This window comes from Canis lupus, chromosome 25 (assembly GCF_003254725.2).
Source record: "Canis lupus dingo isolate Sandy chromosome 25, ASM325472v2, whole genome shotgun sequence".
NCBI lineage: Eukaryota > Metazoa > Chordata > Mammalia > Carnivora > Canidae > Canis > Canis lupus.
The window spans coordinates 30,278,099-30,300,975 of NC_064267.1; the positions used below are offsets into that span (position 1 = coordinate 30,278,099).

The following is a 22,877-nucleotide window of genomic DNA, read 5'->3' on the forward strand; positions in this document are numbered from 1 at the left end:
GGAGGAGAGGCCTCTCCTGTCTTTTGTTTTTGTTGTACACAGGAACACATTCTGACCTTTACTTGGCCTTCTGTGTTTCATGCATATGCTGGAGACCACAGACTCCATTGATGAGTAGGTGGGAGAAAAAACACTTTGGCAGTTTGTCAAGATTAGTGTATGGCACTTTTTAAAAAAGAATGGGGCAGTGAGGAAGCCTCCACCCATATTAATTGGTGAGCATGTTGCAAGCTGGGAAGGGTCAGGAATCTCAGTGCTGAGCAGAGGGAGCGTGGTCAGCCAGGGGGAGGCAGGCAGCTGGACCAGTGGGGCCCCAAGCAGGCCCCCTGAGTCACCCATGATGGGCACAGCAGAGTACTGCTGTCAGCTCCCTGCCCAGGGGAAGTGGGCCCCAAACAGCATACTGAGTCATATTTATTGAAGAGACCACAAGAACAAAAGCTGTACACAGGAGCCTCTGCGGGGGATGGCATTCACACTGCTTTTACCACTCCATTAACAGCATTTCTCTTTCCTCCAGTGGATGGGCTACGTGGGATGTGGGTTAAGAAAATCAAACAGAGGTTCCATTTTCACATTATTCTTCAGCGGGCGGTTTTAACTCTGTAGAATCAGGTGTGTTTTGAGAGATTTACTTACAATTGACATTTTATTTTTAACATTCCCCATAGAATAAGTCTAGGTTTAATTGAGAGAAAATTGTTCATGAAATTATCCTGGTAATTGTAAAATACTGATAATTTAAAGTTAAATTTTAAATGGTGAAGACTGATAAACAGCATGATTTGCATTCTTATTGCAAAAGATCTTTTCAGAAACCTAATCCTAGCCTCAGAAGCAATGCCCCAGGACAGGCAGAGGACAAAAAGTCAATGGATTTGGGAGCAAGTCAAGTTCTGCCGCTACAGGGCTACAGGACCTCAGGCTAGGCACCTTTTCATTTTCTTATGTCTACATTTTTATTTGAAAAGTGAAAGAAACAATCAAGAAAATAACAATCACCCGCATTTCCACAAACCCAAATCAGCCACTGTTAACATGTTAACATGTTTCTCATTTGTTAACAAAGCGGTTAGACTGGGTGACTGCCAAGGTCCTTCTGGCATAACGATCTCCCCATTCTATGACTAATTACTCAATGGGTCCAGACATACCATAGATCATATCTGTCTCCCCAGTGCTTCTCCACCAGATACCTATATTTTTAAGAAGTTATTGATGATGAGCTTAACCACTGACACTTGTCTTATATCTGACCTTCGCAACTTTATTATGAAGCAGGAATTCCCAACTCCTTAATAGATAATAGAAGACTCTATTCATCTTTCCTTTGAACTCCAGTGATTGGAGGATGGGTAACAGCAAAGTCCCTGAGTGAAGGTCCCCATTCCCTCCCCAAAGGGCTCAGAAATAGATCTTCTGAGCAAAGCCAGAGCTTTGAGAGCTGCCAGCAACACCCATCTTTCATGTTGGCATTCCCTTTATAAGGAGAGTCTATAATGGCCTGGAGAGTCTCACTGAAGGCCATGCTAATGTGCCTTAAATGTCTGTTCATCCTTTGTGAAATTCCTAACCTTTAGGATTTCAGCAATATCCAAATTCTATTTGTTGGTCATACTTCCATTTGGCTTACTTGTAAATTCCTGATGTTACACACTCTAATATCTCTTGTTTCAGCTATCCTCTGTTTGCAAATTCAGATCTTTTCCAGGCCACTACTAAACACATAACCATCATGGAAGTATCCATGACATAAACTTCAAACACCTACACCAGTGATTGCTTCCCCAGTACCTCTATCACGCCTTGGGCAGGTTTTGACTCATTTGTTTTCCTTATTAAAAGAACAGAGCTATATACATTCCCAAGCCAGAACTAGAAGAAACCTCTAGAACATTCCTGGGCTGAGGTTTTGACTAGGTGATGAGCAGCCATCTTGGTCATGGGGCCCCAGGGATAAGGGAATGGAAGTATTATGGCAATGTATTCTTATAGTCACAAGACACATACTCTCTCTCTGAAAAAGGATTCCAGTCTGTCCAATGAAGCCTTTGGAGGGCAAGTGACTGTCAGGCCTCAGTTTGTTACAATTTTAGGATGTCAAGGGGGTTTTAGACATTCTGGAGTCTAACTCCTTCATTTTATAGGAGAAGAAATAGAACCAGTTTTGTCCAAGATAATCCTTATTCTATAATTTGTAAAACATCTTGAAATGTGTAAGATACTGACACATATTTTCTCCTTTGAGCTTTACTGTAATTCTGTGCATTAGACAAAACAGGTGCTCTTAGCTCCATTATACAGATGAACATAAGAAGCTTCAGGGTTGTCGAGTGTAGGACCCAAGATCAGAGATACTGAGTGCCTAGCATTCTTGTCATTGCATGCCACTGCCTCTTCAGAATCTAATGGGCATACTGGTTTTCACCCAAGGAAGAAGCAGGTCCCAAAGGAAGAATGAAGACCATAGACCTAGAAGGCTCTTACAGTGCTCCAACTACATACTACACATCTCACTGGGTTCCTTCTATTCGTTACTTCATGTAATTGCCATATTAGCCCGGTGAAGCCAATATTCCAATCCCTGTAGGAAACAAACACTTAGGTTGAAAAAACTTGACCTAAATCCCATAATGACAAAAAAGGGAAGGGGATCTGGAATATATGTCTTCAGACTACATACTCTCTTGCCTCCTCTACCGTTTCATTTTCCATGACACCCAGGGATTCCAAGTCATAATCATCCAGTTTCTGATCAGGACACCAATTGAGAGCAGAAGATGGTCCTCAGTCCACTTGTGTGGCATCTGACCCAATGGTCTGTGGCTGGGATGGAAGGAATGGAAGGGACAGAGATGGGGCAGAGACATGGTCAATCTGAGGAGCTGGGGTTGTCTAGTCCCAGAGAGGAGCATCTGAGAGGCAGAGGGTCCAGGGACTGAAAGAACAAGAGGGCTAAGTAGGGAGAGGTGGGCAGGACAGTGCCAGAACACTGAAGAACAACTTCTAAATGGAAGAGAATGCAGGGAGCTTGGTGGCTGGGGGGATGCAGGCTTGGTGCAGGGCAGGGCTGCGTGGGAGCAGAGAGGATTCTGCAAGCTGCCCTGCCTGCATCACAGGCATCCTGAGAACAAGTGCAAGCAGAGAGATCCGGCCCTTCAAGAACCACCTACCCAGCCACCCCCACAAAGACATTACCCAATGCCAAGTAAAAGCTACGCAGCAACCAATTTGGGCCCCCGGATGATGAGCCAATCTCTGGAGCATAATGCTGGCCACCTCTGACAGTTACCTTCCTCAGTTGCAGAGAGAAGCCAGGGAACTGTTTGTATTGTCTGCAGTGCTCCATGGACAGTGCTGGGAGGTGTGATCACACTTCCCTTACTGGTTGCTAAGCAACAGCATTAAGCTGATGTACAAGGCTGAAGCTCTAGGAGGTGTGTGTGGTGGAGGGTGTGCATGCTGGGGAAGAGCTGTAGAGTGGAGTGGAAAGGAAAGTAGGCTCGTTGATTTTGTTTTGACTGAGAGATCTCGGCAGGTGAGGTTCAGAAGAGCCCTGTCTTGCAGAGGGAACAAGGAGGAGATTGCAATACTCCTGAATTGTGGGGAACAAGGGAGGAAACATCTAAGTATTCACAATATTTGAAGAGAACCAAGTTCTGTTTAACACTGTTCCCCAAGAAGAGTACCTCAGAGTACACAGGTTTCAGGCAGCTAGTTTCCCTAGTTTTCAACTTCCGGGATATTTCAAGCTTTTTTTCCCCAGATGCTACTCCGTGCTCATTTTATCTAGAGATAATTTTATTTATCTGGAGATCATTTTATCTGAAATGAAAGGAAAAACACCTTTGGTGTGTGTGAAACCTGAGGCCTTTTCTAGGTCCACGTTGCTATGGTGGAATGTTACTGAAGCAAGCAGAGTGGGCTGGTTCAGGAGAAAGGAAATTCCCCATCCCTGTGGGTGTCTAAACTGGACTGGACAACCACTTGGCATGAAGGCTTCCTGGAAGAATGACCTCGAAAGAGAAGGAGGGGAAGCCAGGAGAGAAGCAGCAGCGGGAACAAAGGCACGAGAGATGAAAATAAAGGGTGTGTTCTGAGAAGAAGAGGTAAGATCAGCTTAGCTACATGAAGGTAAAGTAGACTGTTATGGGGCTGAATTGTATTCCCCCCCAAATTCATATGCTGATGTCCTAACCCCCAGTACCTCAGGATGGGACTGTGCTGGGAGACACATAAAGTAAGGTTATTAGGGTGCACCCCACTCCAGAATGACTGGTGTCCTAATAAAGAGAGGGAATGAGCACAGACATGAACAGACCATGTGAGGACACAGGGAGAAGAGGATCATCTCCAAGCCAAGGAGAGAGGCCTTCGAAGAAACCAACCTCGTCAACACCTTTGGTCTTCGACTTCCAGCCTCCAGAACTGTGAGAAAAATCAGTGTCTGTTGTTGAAACCACCCAGTCAGTGCTATTTGTTACAGTAGCCCGAGCTGACTAACACAAGAATGATGAGAAGCAAGGCTGGGGGAGGAGACCAGAGACAAAACGCAGAGGACTCCTGGCACCATGAAAGCCAGGCAGAAGAATTCAAGCTTAAAGGCATTTGTAGTGGTTTTACATATTAAGTGTAATTAGCAAAATATTTCTCCACAAAAGATAGAAGGGAGAGATGCCCACGGTGATGAAGAGAGTAGGGATCGCAGTGAAGGGGGTTTGTTTCTTGTGGAGTGCCGTGTCTACTGCTGGCTGTAAACGTTTTAAAATGGTGACAAAATCACTGATGCAGAGGTAGAGAGCCAGGAGGGCAGGGCATCTGGAAACCATGCAAGGTAGAGGGAAAACTGCTCTTCATGTTGAGCCTGGATCAGAAAATAATAGGTAGGTGGTGCCTCTCTCAGAACTCAGCTCAGTGAAAGGAAGAACCTTCTAGCAATAACAGTTTGCCAACACTGATGAGTTCTCTGTATGAGATACTATTCGCAGGTGTCCAAAGAAAAGAAGACCTTTCTCTATAAGATGGGGTTTGGACTAGGTCACTTGAGCTATCCGTCCACTTGCTCCTTTCCCAAGCCATTCTGTGTTCATGGAGGCAGGTCTGGTCCTTTGGGAAGTTCCACTTTTCTGTGACCCAGGGAGACTCCCCATTCTCTCTTCCATTACTCAAGCAGCAAGGTGAGCAGAGAGCAAGTCGTTCTATGAGAATCGAGTAAAAATATGGATCCGTGGAACCTCTTTCTTGGGCTCTCTCTTCCTCCACCTGCGAATGGGAAACGCAAACTACACCTAACACCTGCTGGGGTCTTGAGCAGCCAGACTTGTAGCTGAATCAGGTCCACCTTTGCTTCTGGATTGCAGTGAACTGCCCCTAATGGCATGCTTAATGGATTTTTAAAGATAATATGGAGAATTTCCTGCAGGCCAGAGATCTTCCAAGCTGAGGTCAGTGAAGGTGATCTCACAGGGCCCACTGGGAGTTGGCAGGAGGAGGGTGGCCACCGTCACCCAAGGCGCTGTGCTGGGAGAACAGGGAGAACAGCCCACTTACCCTGGCCACAGGCAAGAGCCTATCAGGAAGGCCTCACGGAGGTGGCACCCTGAAAGCTGAGGAGGGTTTCAAAGGAAGAACAAAAATGTGAAGGGGCCAGAGGGAACGAAGAACATTTGAGTGGGAACACAGAGCTCTCCAGGCAAAGGTGTGAGAAGTGAGCCTCATTTGGGGGACCGGGGAGTTTGGATACCTTTGGTGCATGACAGATTGGTCACGTTGCAGCCATTGGTATGAGCCTCCCCTGGTTCTCAAACTTGGCCACAGAGCCCAGAACCCTCACCGTACCCCTGGGCTCAGGAGCTCCTGGTCTCCTCCACAAAAGGATGTGTTTTCACTTGACTCATCTTCCCACATTTGTATCAACCCTGTCATAGGTTCTGCTTGTTTTTTTTGTGGCTGAATCAACTGTGTGCAATATGTCCACCTCTCCTGGTCGAATCAGTGCTTACACCCCACCTGGCAGGAGGTCAGGTCTACAGTTTGGAAAGCAACAGCTTCCCTCATAAGCAGTAAAAACCCAGCCCAGGCTCAGTTTGCCTTCGCAGGGAAACAGGCTTCTCTTCCCAACAGATCTTGTTTTCCAGGCCATTAAAACCCTCGTGTGGAACAGCCACACTGTCCACTCAGTGGAGGGCAGCTCTCCACTTTCACCACGCTGTTCACTTTCAGGGTTACCCAGATATCAGCCCAGGCAATCCTGTCCCAAGGAGGTAGCCTCTTTCCTTAAACATATGTCAAAGATGATGAGGTTTCTCTTCCCTTAGGAGAGGGTAAAAGAATTCCTCCAGGAAGAAAATTGTATTTGTTTAGGAATATGTCTGCTGTGGTGTGAATGTTTGTGTTCTCCCCAAATTCATATGTTGAAATCCTAACCCCCAAGGGGATGGTTTCAGGAGGTGGGCCCTTAGGAGGTGATTAAGTCTGGACAGTGGAGCTTATGAATAGGGGTTAACACCCTTATGAAAGAACCCCCCCCACCACCAAGTTCCCTCACTCCTTCTACCATGTGAGGACACAGCCAGAGAAGACTGCCCATGAACCAGGTAGTGAGTCCTCACCAGACACTGAATCTGCTGGTGCCTTGATCTTGGACTTCCAGTCTCTGGAATTATGAGGAATAAACAGCCGTTTTTTATAAATCACCCAGTCCATAGTCTTTTGTTATAGCGGCCCCAATAAACCCAGATAATACTCCACTAAATCACTGCAATTAGGGGTTGAGGCTCCAGGCAGGTATTTATTTATTCATTGCTCTGGAAAAGGAAGGGGGGAGGGACGGAAAGGAGGATGGGGGAGGGACCAGAGAAAGAGTAGAATGATACTCTTCATAACACTCATCTTCCTCCCTCTAATTCTGCTATAAATGTTCTGTGTGGTTAGACTACTCGGGGTAATAGGTGAAGGAGCAGAGTTCTGCAGCGTGGTGTGATGTGACCGAACAAGATCTGCAGCATGAAGGTGGCGAGAAGCACAAGGAAGTGACCCTAGAAACCGGCCTGGCAGAGAGCCTGGCACAGGACCATGGGCCACCTGCCACAGGCTGTGGAGAGGAGTCTCCGCCAGGCCTCACTGCAAGACAAGGGGCAGGGGCCCCGCCTGAAACTGCAGTTAACACACACTGCTGCCCTGATAATATCCAGTGAATGTATCGAGTGCTCATTTCGTGCGACACACCAACGCGAAGAGCTTTATATACATAAATATATGGTCTCTTTGTAATCTTTGCAGTATCACTTTAAGAAGAGCCCTACTGTTATTGCCATTTGGACGTGGGGATGCTGAGGATCAGAGGGGTTAAGAATGTGCTGGAGACCACGTGGTTGGGAAGTAAGGAGCCACACCTTGAGTTTGAGTGCTGGCTCCCAACCATTATGAACACTGCCTGCTGATAGATGGTGAATTGTTTGTGTGCAGGCCGGATGTTTCTCTGCCTCCACCAGGAGACTGGATTGCTCCATAGTCAAAGGAGCAAAACCATCAGGCCCAAGCTTGTGCTGCGAGGAGAGGGGCCGGTGAAGGAAGGATAAGGGGTTGGGGGATGGCACACATAGAAGTAAGTTGAGGTGCTTGCCATTTTCCTGGAAAGTGAAAGGTGGGGTTAAGAACTGAGTCCTGGGGTCCTCTCTCCAACCTTAGGGTACACACACACACATACACACACACATACACAGAAGAAGCCCAGAAGGCAGGCAACACAATTAATGAATATGGTAGAGGTTGGAGAGCGGTTATCAACGGCACGTTTGTGAAGATAAAGTTGTGACCTGTTTGAGGCACATTCTGGGACCTTGTCATTAAATAGCTATAAATAAACAGCAGAGGACAGGAGTTCCCAGAGATTATCTGGGTCCCTTAGGGTTTCTATGAGAATACCATCAGCCTGGTGGCTTCACTGGACAGAGATGGGGTTAAAAGCAAGAACTAAAAGGCAACCTTGGGGGAAAAAAACTACTTTTGGAAGTTATTTGAGTGTTGGAGAGGGCAGAGTAAGGGCCTGGCTGTGCATCAACTGAGAGATCTGGAAGGAACGGAATGTGGAAGACTTGCAGGAAGAAGAAGGAGCAGGAAGGGGGATCAATCATAAAATGAAATTCCTGTGTCTGACTTGGATTCCAAAGGCAGCACATTTTTTGCCTGAGGAAAACATTCTTAATACAGCTCTGGGGGTGGTAGTTCCCTGAGTGATAGAGATTAGTAATCAAATTATTTTCAAGGCTGATGAGCCCACGACAACTCTGGCACCCAGCCACAGCATCCCATGGACGGGGTTCAGCAAATGCCTTCTCCTCTCCATCTCCTCGGCCTTTGTACACACATTTCAAGCACCAGGGGCCAGTAAGGGCCAAAGAAACAGGTCTTGGTTCGTTTTGGTTTGTTTTTCAGCCCTTCACTGTGATCCTGCAGACACTGATTGAACACCTCCTCCACGATACCCACTGAGGGGGGATTCAGGCACTGACTCATGTGACTGCCAAGATTTTCATAGTCTAATTGGGAAAGATGATGTTATGAACTGAATGTTTGTGACCCCTCCCTCCCCATAATCCACATGTTGAAGCCCTAGCCTGTGGTGTCTAGACATATGGTCCTTATGGGAAGTAATTAAAGTTAAATGAGATCATAATGGTGGACCCTGACGTGATAGACTTAGTGTCCTTACGAAAAAAGGAAGAGCAACCAGAGCTCTCTCTCTCTCTCTCCTTGCACACACACACGGAGGAAAGGCCATGAGAGGACGTAGCAAGTTGGCAACAGTCCACAAGCCAGGAAGAGGGTCCTCAGCAGAAATAGACCATGCTGGCACCCTGATCTAAGAATTCTAGCCTCCAAGACCTGTGGGAAAATAAATGTCTGTTGTATAAGCCCCCCAAGCTATGGTACTCTGTTATGGCAGTCTGCACTGAAGAAGGCAGAGACACACATATAATTAACAATAAAATGAGGCAGAAGGAAAATCCGATCAGAGTCAGATTGAGGGCCTGGCAGGGGTGGTGCTCAGGTTAGAGCCTGAGAGGTGTAAGTTTGGGAAGTTCAGGAGAGACAGTCCTGAGAGAACACCACCAAAAAAAGCCAGAGGCTGGGAAAATCCGCCAAGTTTTCAGGGAGCCTTGGGCAGATGAAAGGTTGGGCTTCAAGATTGAGTCCATGGAGACATGATTCGTATTTCCCCCAGGGTGAGCATGAAACCATTTTTGTCATGTTAAGAACAAAGCAAAACAAAACCTAAAGAGGAGGAAATAGCTGCCTGACTCTGGCTGCAGACAGAAGCTGGTGCTAATACACATCCCTAAGTAATAGAATTGGCTTCATACTAGCGGTTGTCAAAGTGCTGTCCCTGGGCCAGCAGCATTGAGTGCCTGTGAAACTGTCCAAAATGCAAATTCTTGGGTCCCACCCCAGGCGTGCTGCATCAGAAACTGTAGAGTTGGAGCCTCATAATCTGTGTTTTCAGCCTTCTGGGTGATCCTGATGGCACTGATGCTGGAGAGGCACGACTCTGTGCCTCCATGGAGGATCTAGGTTGCTTCCTCTTAGAACGTTTTCCAAAGTGTGTTCATTCTGGTATCAGGAAGTCCTCTGCCCACTCATGTCTTTTAGCAGCTGATGAGATTTTGAGCATTTTGTTTATTTGAATCCCTCTGATGCCCCTCATTCCCACAGGTTTTGAAGACCATCTCTAAATGAGCACTTTTTCTTCACTAAAGCCTCCTCAGATCTGAACAAATGTTTACTGAGTACAGGTTTTACATCCTGACATTAGCTGGAATAGGATCAAGAGACAAAGAACCACAAGAAAAGGTCTCTGCCTTCTACCATTCCATTAGCAAGGCATGTACTTGTGAAAAATAAATTTATCTCAAGATAACATGTGCCTGGCATACACGGATGGTACAGCCAAGAACTCTGGAGGAGGGGTGCTTGGGGAAGGTGGAATGTGAGTGTCTGTCCTATGCCCAGTTCCTTTCCCTCCACCAGACTTTTCTAGTCCTAAATATCCTACATGCTTCATAGTTCCTGTGAAATACCCTTTTTGTACTGTCAGGCAAAACCTGATGCTCGTCTGCCCTCTTCCTTTCCAAGTAGGCGTCCCCTTCACAGATTCCCCATTCCTGTAGACTGAGCATCACCTCATCCTCTGGACTCCTCCCACCCCCAAGGCAAGCTGGTTCCTGCTTATCTGGCCAAGCACCTCTCTGTCTTCCCTCTCCTCACCGCATGGAGAAGTAAGGAGAAGAAAGCAGGAAGTGGGCTGATTCTGGGGGCCTGCCCTCCAACCATCCTCTCTGGACACTAGCAGTGTGGGGAGATGTGACACCCAAGCCTACAGCAAGAACTCCAGGCCATGTCAATCTGTCAACACCTCCCTTTACCCTTCACTGCCCCTTGCTTCCTAACCCCCAACTCCAACCACACACACTCCAGAGTAGACATCGTAGGAACCCACCCTTCTGTGGCTACCATGAGGGTCTTTCTTTCTGTCTTTTTCTTTCTTTCTTCCTTCCTTCCTTCCTTCCTTCCTTCCTTCCTTCCTTCCTTCCTTCCTTCCTTTTCTTTTCTTTTCTTTTCTTTCTTTTTTTCTTTCTCTCTTTCTGATTTTATTTACGTATTTGAGAAAGAGAGAGAGAGAGAGAGCATGAGCAGGGGGAGGAGCAAAGGAAGAGGGACAAGCAGACCCCTTGCTGAGCAGGGAACCTGACATGGGTCTTGATCTCACAACTCTGAAATCATGACCTGAGCCAAAACCAAGAATCCGATGCTCAATCGACTGTGCCACACAGGTGCCCCCATGAAGGTCTTTCTAAAGAGCAATATCATCTGTCACTTTTTCCCTCTCCAGGGTCTGAGTCTTTAAAAGTCACATCTTCAGCCTTCACCCATGTCTCCATCACTTTTTCATAGGTCTGGTCACAACTTCCATTCCATTCTTGCTCTCTTACATGCTATTCTTCCTCTTTCCTTGCCTTATTCTCACCCTAAACTCCAGAGTACTCTTTTCCAGCTCACACTGTCTTCTTGAGAGGGGACCAAAGGGGAAGAATGGAAGAGGCAGTCTCTGTCTGTGGAACTGGCTGGTGAATCACTGGGGAGTGTGGTTTGTGGTGTGTTCCATCCCTGAGAATGGAAAAGGCAAAGCCTCCATTGACGGGCCCTTGCCTGAGGTACCAGCAACCCTGAAGTCCTCATGCTTGATCAAAGGGGAGTGGTAGACTCTAAGCCTGATGGAATCTGAGTATACAATCACATCCCTAAAGGTATTGCTCCAGCAACTTACAACCTTGAATCAAATCTTGTGGTCATGCCACATGATCTTTGGGTTTCTAAACCACGTCCAGGATACTGGGCAGAACTCAGGTTCTCCCATTTTAAAGACCCTTGATAAAGATATTCCAGGCAACAGAAAATACAGTATCTTGTTTCCAGCTTGTAACTGCAAACTTTTTTTTTCCAATAATTTTATATATGGTTCTTGGTAGTGTAAATTAATGACCAGTGCTGGTTTTCTCAGCAGGAATTAAGAAAGAATAAAGACGGACAGATTGGTATGGCTGCTTAAGTGATTGACTCACTAACTTACAGTCCTTCTTCTGTTTATTCATTCATTCCTAAAGCCATTTGTTCATCCATCCATCCATCCATCCATACATACATACATTTTTATATATCATATATGCTTGAATATAAGGCAAAGCTCCTCCTTTCCCCAAATTATCTGTCAGAAAAGAAGGATATATTCTAGTCCTTACAGAATCTTTCATAGTGTGGGCTGCCCTCTTAGTTACCCTATTTTGAACAAAAATATACTCTTTGGGAAAAAGTTTTAGCCTGATACCACCTCAATCAATGCCTCCAAAAGGCTTACAAAGGCCACCTAATAGATTTTTTTTTTTTAAGGAAAGATGGCACTGTAATATAGATTCAATAACTCTTCTTGAGGGTATATCCTCACAATTACCAGTGCTGAATTCTGTTACTAAAAACCAAACAAAACAAAAACATTTAAAAGGTCTTCTTTAAAGCAATACATGAAATGTTTTTATTGCGAACATCTATAACAAAAGCCTTCCAAAGGATTTGACTAAACTTTTCTCCAAAGAAGGCATACAAATAACCAATATGTACATGAAAAGATGCTCAACACCATTAGTCATTAGGGAAATACAAATGAAAACCACAATGAGATACCACGTTATATCCACTAGAATAGCTAAAATCAAAATTAGAGACAATGATAAGTGTTGATGAGAATCAGGAGAAAGCTGACAGGAAAGCAAGAAGGTACAGCTAACGTGGAAAGTAGTTTGGCAGTTCCTTAAAATGTTAAACATAAGTCACATGATCCAGAATTCCACTCCTAGGTAGATAACTAAGAGAAATGAAAACATATGCCCACGCAAAAACTTATACATGTACTTTCCACAGCAGCATTATTTACAATGGTCAAAAAATGGAGACAAGGTAGATGTCTATCAACTGATGAATGGATAAACAAAATGCAGCACATCCATGCACTGGAATATTATTTGGCAATGAAAAAGGAATGAAGTCCTCATACATGCTACAACTTGGATGAACCTTGAAAACATGATGGTAAGTGTAAGAAGCCAGTCAAAAAATGTCACAATATTGCATAATTCCATTTATATAAAATGTCCCGAATAAATTCATAAAAACAGAGTAAGTGGTTACAGGGGCTGGGCAGAGAGAAGGAATGACTGCTGATGGTATGAGCTTTCTTATGGAGCAATAAAAATGTTTTGCAATTAGGGGCGCCTGGGTGGCTCAGTTGGTTAAGTGTCTGCCTTGGGCTCAGGTCATGATCCCAGGGTTCTGGGATCCAGCCCTATGATGAAGGGCTGTTCAGTGGGGAATCTGCTTCTTCCTCTCCCTCCACCCCTCTTCACCCCTGCTCACATGTGCTCATGCACTCTTTCATTCTCTAATAAATAAAATCTTTTTAAAAAATGTTTTGCAATTAGACAGTGGCATCCATTGTACAAGTCTGTGAATATACCAAAATTCACCAAATATACATTTTATTTTTAAATTTTTAAAAAGATTTTATTTATTTATTCATGAGAGACACACAGAGAGAGGGGCAGAGACATAGGCAGAGGGAGAAGCAGGCTCCCCACAGAGCCACCCAGGTACCCCCCAAATGTACATTTTAAGAGGATGAATTTTATGGTACGTGAATTAGGTCTCAAGAAAGCTGCTATTGAAAAATAAAGAAACACTTTCTGGATTAAAAAGAAACAGCCAACTCTCTTTAGACTAGATAAATGATAGGGACAATGATAAAGGCTAGAATGTGAGTATGGTTCCAGTGGCAAAAGGACACTGATGTCAAAGATTGGAATGAGGTGTTGAATGTTTTGTAACAGGGGGAGTTGGAGAAAAGCCAGTATATTGATTTAATGTATTATTTTATATAGTACGTTATTTAAAACATGTCACTAAAATAATATGTTAAATATTACCCTAAAACATTTACATATTCACATCAGCTTTTTTTTTTTTTTTTTTAAACAATCCTCCTTATTGGGAGGCACACATATGGTCAGTTTCAGGCACACATTGTACGTATCAAATGCTGGCGGTATGTAAGGCTCCATCTGTGTCCTTGGGATATAACACCGACTCTTAGTACTGACATGGTTCTGACCTCAACAGAGCTTCCAGCCTCATTCATTTAAATTAAAATGGAGCTCAATTTTGAGTAATTTCTATGAAAAGTTTGTAAAACTGATTATAAAACCTCATGGGTCATTCCTAATATATCAGGGTGTCCTTGGTTCCTTGGAGCTCGGGTAATAATTCTATACTTTTTTCCTCATAATTATGCACATTTGCTCAGAGGGGGAAATTAGGCATCATCTCTCAGGCTGTTCATGTACACAGTACCCTGCTACCCCAACGCATACACATGCCACACCCCACTCTGGATTCCTTATTTTGAGATCATTCTTTATGGAATCTACTTGAATCTGGACCCATTCTCTAGGCCCCCAAACACATAAACAATCAGGACCTCAAGCACCAGAGGCCCAGAAAGGATTCAAGAAGACCCAGGCCCCAGGAGACACAGGGAGGGCCCAGGGAGCCCTGTGTAAGGGGTTGAGGGCCCCACAGGCATCTGCCTCCCTGTTTCCATCCCGAGAGAGTCTACTTTTACCTGGTTTAATATAGGGCTTTTGCCTGAGATCCATTTTGAAGAAAGCTCTCTACTAGTTAACAATTCCCCAAACCTCCTTAGTGCATGTACAAATGAAAAACCCTGGGACTTGGGCAGGCTTACCCAGGTGACTCACCCAAGATCATGCAGCAGGACAGTGATAGAGCAGTCAGTGACCAGACCCAGTTCTTTCCAGCCCAGAGCAGGGCTCTCCCTCATGCCTCTCCCTGGGATTGAACACAGGTTGGAGGCTAAGTGTTTAGCAAACAGGAGCTGGAAGGGGTTTTCTACCCAGAGAGTCAGGTAGAGAAAGAAGGAGAGGGCTCAGAGGTACACTCATACCAGTGGAGGGCCACTCTCTGTGGAGATAAAGGAGCCAATGTGTACTAAGTGCTTTCAAATCTTGGGACCGCAGGATCCCAAAAGCTCTCTGAGTGCAGTTACCGTGGCAAGCCCTATGCCTGTGCACAGTTAGGTCGAGGTCTGGGTTACTAAAAACTGGCAACTTCTGCCTTGCAAATCTCTCTTCCATATTCCCAAAGCAATTTCCCCCTATATCAAGGCTACCTACCTTTTTCCCTACACCCTGTCTTTCTCCCATCGTACAGTCTGGCCTAGATGAACTAAACACACAAGAGGATAAAGGAGAAGGGAAAGGCAAGGATCCATGGATTAGAAAGACACAAGAGTAGCTTATAGAGATTATTGAGCTCCTGCTCTAAATCCCGGACGTCCTCTCCCTGGGCTCTAGGAAGCCTCTATGTTCAGAAGAGGCTAGGAGTGTATCCTGACCCCTGGGAAGAATGCGGTCCTTGCTCTGTTGCAATAGGTAGTAGTGATACCAGCACTGGGAAGGAGGAAGATGACACCTGGTTGGTTGAGCCAAGCACCAGTGTGTAGGGAAGGATGGAAACAGGATCTCCTATCCTGGGAATCAGAGGCAGTTAAGAAGGAGAACAAAATGAAAAGCACTTCCCTGCCCCAGAATTTCACCTAGGGATGAGCTGATAAATTCCTGCAGATCAGAAGATGCAAAGAAGCCCTGTGGCTGAGGTGGGAGCAACAGGTTTCCCAGGGGGGCAGGTCATGAATGGAGCCTCTGGGAAAGTCAGGTTGGGGAAGGTGGACAGGGCTTTGGGCGGGAAAATGGGACTTGAACAAAGATTTGATGGGACCCAACAAGCAGATCATGTACATCCAGGATTAGTGACAGATAAGACATGAGCAGAGAAAAGCAGAGAGGAGAAGGGGAAGAGAACTTCAAGGTATCTGACCTGGGTGTTCTAGGAGAATGACAACTGCATTATTGGGAGGGTTGCCTGGAGGAAGAGATGGTTTGGTGTGAAAAACTGATGTATTTGATTTCTGAGACATATAGCGCTTAAGGTGAATTACTCGGGTAGAAATGCCCTATATATAGACTCTTGGAAGTAGGAGGAGCTGAAGGGAGGAAGGTGTGGCTGGAGGTAGAGCCCAGGAGTCAGGTGAACTGATGAGGGTGGATGGGGGGCAGCGGATCTAAGTGCATGTTGCTCCTTGATTCCCGAGGAGGCTGCCGTACAGAGGTTGTTATTAGGCCTGAAGACAGGCTAGCACTTAGCGCATACCTAGCAAAGATGAAGTCTGCGGGAAAGGGCTTATCCGTGAATCAAGGACTTGGAAGAAGGAGAGGATTAAGGAGAATGGCAAATTGTGGATCTAACCTAAATAATTTGATGTTCCCATAAACCCTACTTTTTTTTTTTTTTAGATTTATTTATTTATTTTAAAGGGAGAGAGAGAGCATGAGCGGGAGAGGCAGAGGGAGAGAGAGAGAATCTCAAGCAGACTCTGTGTTCGGTGCAGAGCCTCACACTGGGCTTGACCCGAGTCACTGAAACCAAGAGTCAGATGCTTAACCGACGGTGCTACCCAGGCGCCCCCACCCTACATCTTTTCAATTCAACTAAGGACCAATTTCAACATAGAGAATGGAGAAGTCCCCAGTTAATTAGTTATCAGATATCTCCAGGACCCCCCAAATCATCCTGAATTACATAATTTATCCAGACTCAAGACATGAAGTGCTATAACATGTCTTACCGGCTCCTCCTGAAATGTCAAGCCCGCTACTGCCCAAATTTGACCAGGGGCCCCTTCACTCTAGGCAGCTCTCTGAAGTCTTCAGAATAAAGTCCAAACTCTTCAGCTGCCAGGTTCATGACTTACCTTACTTTCTACCCTTATCTTTATTGTCCTTTGACACCCTCAGCTCCGCCCAAAATGAGTCATTCAGACTAGGCCTTCCTACCTCCCTGCTTTTATTTACAGTCTTCTCTGACCACAAGCACCATCCCAAGTCTCCATGGCCATCCCCTACCTGCCCTTTCAAGAGCTTTTCCAAATGCCACTTCCTCCAGGAAGCATCCCTAGACTCCCCAGACAGAAATAAGCTCCCTATCCTCTGACATCATCGCATCTTATGGGTGTGTCTTTTATGGCACTGCAGGTCCCCATCTCATCTTACAGTTACGTATCTTTATTTATTACTTCCCTGACCCGGGTATAACCTTACTGAGAACAGATCAAGTCCCTCACAGGTAAAGAAAGACTGACCCTGAGAGTCAAGGAGGTCAAGAGGGGAGAAAGAGTAGACAAATTTCTAGAACAGGTTACAAATGAGAAAACTAAGGCTCTGTGTGGCATGTCACCTGGGTAGAAAGTGACCGAGTCAAGGCTCAAACCCACCTCTCTACAATCCCAAAACACTCATCTCTCCAGGAATAGTGTCTGAGGTACTTTCTGGGGCATTTTCATACATGTCAAGAATTTCTCTCAAGGACCTCACCAGGGATACTATACTTTTTCTTCACTTTCAAGTGAGAAAAATGAGGTCTGGAAAAGTCAGGCAACGTACCTGTAGTGTCACACAGCTAGTGAGTGGCAAAATCTAAACTGGGGCGATGTCTTCTGACTCCTGATCCTCTTTTCACTAACCTAGGCCCCCAGCTTATCTGCAATGGGGGCTTGGGAACTCAAACCCCACACAGCCACTTAGGACTGCCTAGATGGACCTCACTGCCTAGATGCATGTCACTGTACATCGGTGGAGGGATGGAGGGATTCCCAGGTTTCTGCAAATAGTGGAGGGAGGTAACTGGCTGCTAGCAAGGGTACCTTCTGAGGCACCTGAGTGTCAGATCTCCGAGAACCTGCCTGGAGCAGGAATGGGGAGGGAGGAAAGTAGAAACCTAAGCAAGGGAGAGGAGCTAAGGTCCCACCACAAATGCCCCTGGATAGGAGATGTGCTTGAGGGACACATCAGTGGCTCAGTGGTTGACAGTCTGCCTTCCACCCAGGGCCTGATCATGGAGACCTGGGATTGAGTCCCACATCGGGCTCCCTGCATGGAGCCTGCTTCTCCCTCTGCCTATGTCTCTGCCTCTCTCTCTCTCTCTCTCTGTGTGTGTCTCTTATGAATGAATAAATAAAATCTTAAAAAAAAAAAAAAAAAGGAGATGCACTTGAGGCTGGGGAGGAAGTAGGAGGCGGGGCCAACTGCATAATTTGGAAACCAGGAAAAGATGTGATGCTCCAGGGGCCAGGACCAGAGGAGGGGCTGTTCTCTCGGGGATGGTTAATGGATCCCTGCCCCTCCTCATCCTCCAGGAGCAAAGCCCAAACTCAGGACAGAATTCCCAGCAGGACTTGGAGGAGTCTCCTGGGCCTTCGGGCATCCCAGTAGGGATGCAACAGCTGGGAGAGTCTGAGAGAGCTGGGCAGTGGGCAGATCCTCAGGGAAAGAAGGGGCACAGGGAAGGAGGGAACAGTCCTAGGCCCTCAAAGTTGTTGGGAGGATCCGCCTAACCAGAAGGGAGTCAACAACTAAACCCAGCGCTGAGTTCTCAACAGAGGGCGTGGTGTGTTCCTGTGGGCCCCCCTGGATAGGGAGTGATGTGGCCAGATTCTTTGCTGGTGGATTTCAAGACAGAGAAGGCAAGAAGGGCATTGGAGAGGAAGAAAATGTTAGTGCACTTGTCGTCGAGATAGAAAAGGGGAAGGATCGCCCTTCCGTGGATGTTGGCAGTGGTTGATCTCAGTTCTAATCGCGTTGCCCAGCTGCCTTATGAAAGCAGCAATTCCCTTAGGGCTGGGGAAAGGGAAGAGCAGGGGGAGAAGGTGCTGGGAACCAGAGGAGCATCCCTTCCTGCCGCCCACCCGGAGCCTACCTGCAAAACAAATCCTGCATTCCCACCCATCCACCCGCTGTGTCTAGGTAAAAAGGGCATTGGAATTTGCAGCCTCCAGCCTGCTCTCTTAATCAAACTGTCATCATGAGTAATAATTATCCCTTGGGAAACAGCAGAATGACTCAAAGAGCGGTCCCCTCCCCCCCCCACACCCCCTCGCACAGCTCAGAGCTTTGTTTAGGGTGCTAAGAACCCTGGAAAACGAAGCCACCAGCTGGTGAAGGCTCGTAGCCTAAGTGACCAGTGTCTGCTGGGCAGTCATAGAAAGTCTCTTCAGCTAAAGAGCTCATTAGGCCTGGCTGTTCATCCAGTGCAGTGAATTGGGGGTGGAGCGCGGGGCAAGAAGCACCTAGTGCTGGAGACGTGCTGCCTGTCAACGAGACAGCATGCTCGAGAAGCCCTGAGTCGAGTGCTGCCCCTCAGAAGATGGCCTTTTTCCTCAGGGGCTTCTGCATCAGCTCGGATTAACCTTACGTGTAAAAATATAAAGATGAGGAGAGACACACTTATGCAATGTCTACCATGTGCCTGTTGAAGGACTGAAATTTTGTGTACTGTTGAGGCTATTAGGAAGCTAGTGCTTAAGACCATCTGGAATGTTAAAATATTGAAACAGGGCCATGCCGGTTGGTACATGCCTGCCACCCTGGCCCCCTGCCTGCGTGCCTGCCTCCTCTAGCACCACTGTCTTATGGATGAGGAAGACAAGGCCAAGTGACTTGCCTGACATCAAGCAGTAAGTCTGGGAACTGGAGTTGGAACCTAGGGCGACTAACTCCACGCTTTGGCACTTGATCACTAGACTACTGGCCCTGTTAGGGTTACAGGCCACTGTCCCATCCTTACTCCTCCCCACTTTATCCTAAACCAACTCAGAGTCTAAGAGAAACCCTCAATCACTGAGCCAGCAAGAAGTTCTCTTAATTACCATACTTGCAGCCCTAAGCATGCCAACAGTTGGGTATCCCCAGTCAAGCATGTGTGACTACCTCAGAGCTCCATTCTTCTGGGAGGTCAGGGCCAAACGGTCCAGAGCTCATGACTCCAGCGCAGGGGGATATCTAGGATCTACCACTCGGGGTCTACCCCATGGTATGCTCCCTCCCTTCCTTTCCTTCACCACCAGTTGTGTTTGCCTTAGCAGTATTCAGGACGCATGGAGCTACTGCCATCACCATGGAGGTCCCTCGCTAAGAGATATACCCTTTCCAGGCTTTTCTGAACAATGAGAAAGGAGTATAAGGTGCAGTAGGAAGATTTTGGCTGACATGGGTAGGGGTTGGTGTCCATGGTGGATATATGATGCCGGGACAGCTGTACACAAGCACTCAGTCCCTGAAGATCCTCTGTAAGTTGGACACTGCTGAGTATAGGATAAATTAGATCCCTCTTGGCTAGAGTTATGGGATGAATAATGTCCCCTGAAAGACCTGCTTGGTCTCAAATTCCACCCACATCAACGGTCACTAGATATGAAATGCTATTTCCTTTGAGACAATAATTGGTTTCTCCCCGACCCCTGCCAGGGGTCTATAGTCAAATTTACAAAATGCTAGAAGACCCAGGGATACAGAAGTCTTTTTCTGCAGGATGTTGACCACACAAATACACATGAGAAAGCTCCAAAAGCCTGCTCATCTGAACATTTCACCAATGGAACACCCATAACTATCCCATGGCATAGAGTCTCTCCAAACACTGGCAAATGCTGCTCTAAAGAGCTGGGGACAAAGCACTTACCACTGGGCAGGGGGATGGGGAGATTCAGCTATTGGAAAGGGACCATTTTGAACTTCATGGTCTCCCCAAAGGGGAAACCAATTTCCATTTCCTCTTTTTCTTAACAAGTTCTTAACTCCCTCTGGTTTCCTTTTAGGAGTCCCCTAATTTGCTCTCACAAATGCTCCCATTAAAGTCAAAACATGGGGCAGCCCTGGTGGCTCAGCGGTTTAGCGCCGCCTTCAGTCCAGGGCGTGATCCTGGAGACCCAGGATTGAGTCCCGTGTCAGGCTCCCTGCATGGAGCCTGCTTCTTCCTCTGCCTGTCTCTCTGCCTCTCTCTCTTTCTGTGTGTGTCTCTCTCTGTTTCTATAAATAAATAAATAAATAAATAAATAAATAAATAAATAAATAAATAAAATCTTAAAAAGATAAAGTCAAAACATGGTTCACAAGACACCCCTACTTCATCTACCCTTGAAATGAGTCTATTTTTCTAATAAGGTACTCATAAAAATGGGAATGATGGCAGCCAAATTTTACAGCACGTTTGTTTCCATCAGGTGCTGTGCTAGGTGTTTTATGTGGATTCCCTCTTGTAATTCATTCATATTTCCCTTCAGTTAATTCTGCCCTGAGCCACCACCTCTCCCCCACCCACCCTCCTCCAAGAGGAGAGCAGGGTATCTCCTCCCCTGGAAGCAGGTCATATGCGAAGAGAGAGGTAAAGCTGGGAAACAAAGGAGCAAACAGCCAATTCAGGCTCTCCCTCTCTGCTCTGGAGCTAACCTACTCTCTCAGTAGAAGCAGGACCCCTACCACATCCCCGGGACCTTTGAGTGCTCGATAAAGAGAAACAGAAATCAATGAGCCTTAAGCACTTTGTGGATGCTGCGTTGGTCACCCCCATGAAGGTGTTAGAAAAATTACTCTCTGCCACTTTTCCTTTAGCACTCACCACATCTACATACATTCTCACGGAGCTCTCAACAACCTGGACAAACAGGTATTCCTGTACCCCTTCCGAAAAGAGATTCTGGGGGCTCTGAGGAACTAAGTGGTTTACATGGAGCCTCGCGGTGGGCAAGTGGCCAAGCTGTGACTTGAATCCAGGTCCATCAGGCTCCAGAGCCCAATCTCTTTCTGAGGCATCACAGTCCTTCAGCTGTGTAGATAAACACGCAGACCAAGGCTTTTTTTTTTCTTTTAAGTCAGTGAAGGAGTCCCACACTGGAAGCAGGAGGATTGGTTACAAGATAAATATGCCCTGAGACTGTTCCCGTGGCACCTGGGCGCTGCTCATCCTTCACTTCCCAGAATGGTAGCATCTTTTTTTTTTTTTTTTTTTCCCCAGAATGGTAGCATCTTGACCTGCCTTCCAGAAGAGTGTTGCCGGATAAAATACCAGATATCCCGTTAAATTTGAATCTCACATAAACAATACATAATGTCTTAGTATAAGTATGTCCCAAATATTGCACGGGCTATACTTATACTTGAAAAATATTCATTGCTTATCTGAAATTCAAATCGGAGTGTCCTGCGTTTTTATTCGCTAAATCTGGCAAACACCGCCCCCCTCCTCCCAGAGTCAGAGGCATGCTGGGAAGTCTCCTGCCTGGCTCTTGGTCCCAAGTGTTGCTCCAACCCGAGTTGCCATGGCAGCCTGAGCAGGCCCTTCTGGAGCTGTGTCTACTTACCTCTCCAGCTTCACCTCGCCCCTGCCCTCTACATGCTCCAAACATGCTGAGCTACTTTCAGTTTCCTGGATGTGTCATGCTGCTTCTGGCCTCAGCTCTTAGCACCCGCTGTGCTCGGTGCCTGTCTTCGTCCCTCTCTCCCACTCTCTGGCTGATTCCTATTGATCCTGCGAGTCTCCGCTTGGCGTCACTTCTGCCAGGAAGTCTTCCCCGGTACCCTGAAGCCTGCCCCCTCCCGTCGCAGCCTGCTGCATTCACTCACCATCCACCGTGCTTCTCCAGGGAGCGGGGGTGGGTCACAGGCACCCTTGGGCCCCCACACCCAGCACCAGCACGTGGCCTCAGGTAGGAAGTCAGCAGATGCTTATTGAATGAATGAACGGATGGCTAGAGACTGTCCAGGCAGAGCTGGAGCTCTTGAATGCAACTACTTCCTTCCTCCCTCCCATCCTTACTCACTTTTTCATCTCTCCCTCCCTCAGAGTTGTGAAAGGCTGGGGCTTGGGTCCACAACCACTCGTCCTGGCCAGGACTCCGGTAAGGAGAGAGCAGCCAAGGCAGGAGAGGTGTCCTCATGCCCCTTACCTGATGGTGCCCTACCGACTGTCCCTGGGGGCTCAGTTCTAGCTACAGGCCAGCGGAAACTTCTCTTCAGCTTCCAAATCCTCCGGGCACGTGCCCCCTCTGTGTGCAAACTCTGCCCCCCTTCTCCCCACCTCTGGCCCCTGTAAGGGAGTCTAATTGGACTGGGCCCCAAGTTTGGGGTGTGGGGAGACGCCAGTGTCAGATGGCTGAGGGTTAGGGCAGGTGGTGGGGCCCGGTGGGCTCAGAACATCACCCATATGTTCCCTGTTCACCCACCCAAGGCTTTGCCCACGCACAGCCTGACAGCAGGAGAAGGCGGCACAGAACTTAACCCTTTCGTGGAATCTGGAAGGTAGTTTCACAAAGAGCCAGTGAGCAGCCAGTGGGAACTTTAACCCCCAAACACACACACACACAC

The 22,877-nt window shown here is 46.8% G+C and overlaps 1 protein-coding gene across 3 annotated transcripts in view; it reads right to left on the reverse strand.

Annotated features, from left to right (window-relative positions):
* PTK2B (protein tyrosine kinase 2 beta) overlaps window positions 1–22,877 on the reverse strand; it is a 126,553-nt gene that overhangs the window by 102,851 nt on the left and 825 nt on the right. The window contains exon 1 of one of the 3 annotated variants that reach the window (XM_025463019.3): window positions 21,875–22,025. The exons of the other annotated variants lie outside the window; for them this stretch is intronic. The gene's annotated coding sequence lies outside the window, so the exon portion shown is untranslated. Of the gene's footprint in view, window positions 1–21,874; window positions 22,026–22,877 lie in introns of those variants that run through there. 3 annotated transcript variants of the gene reach the window in all.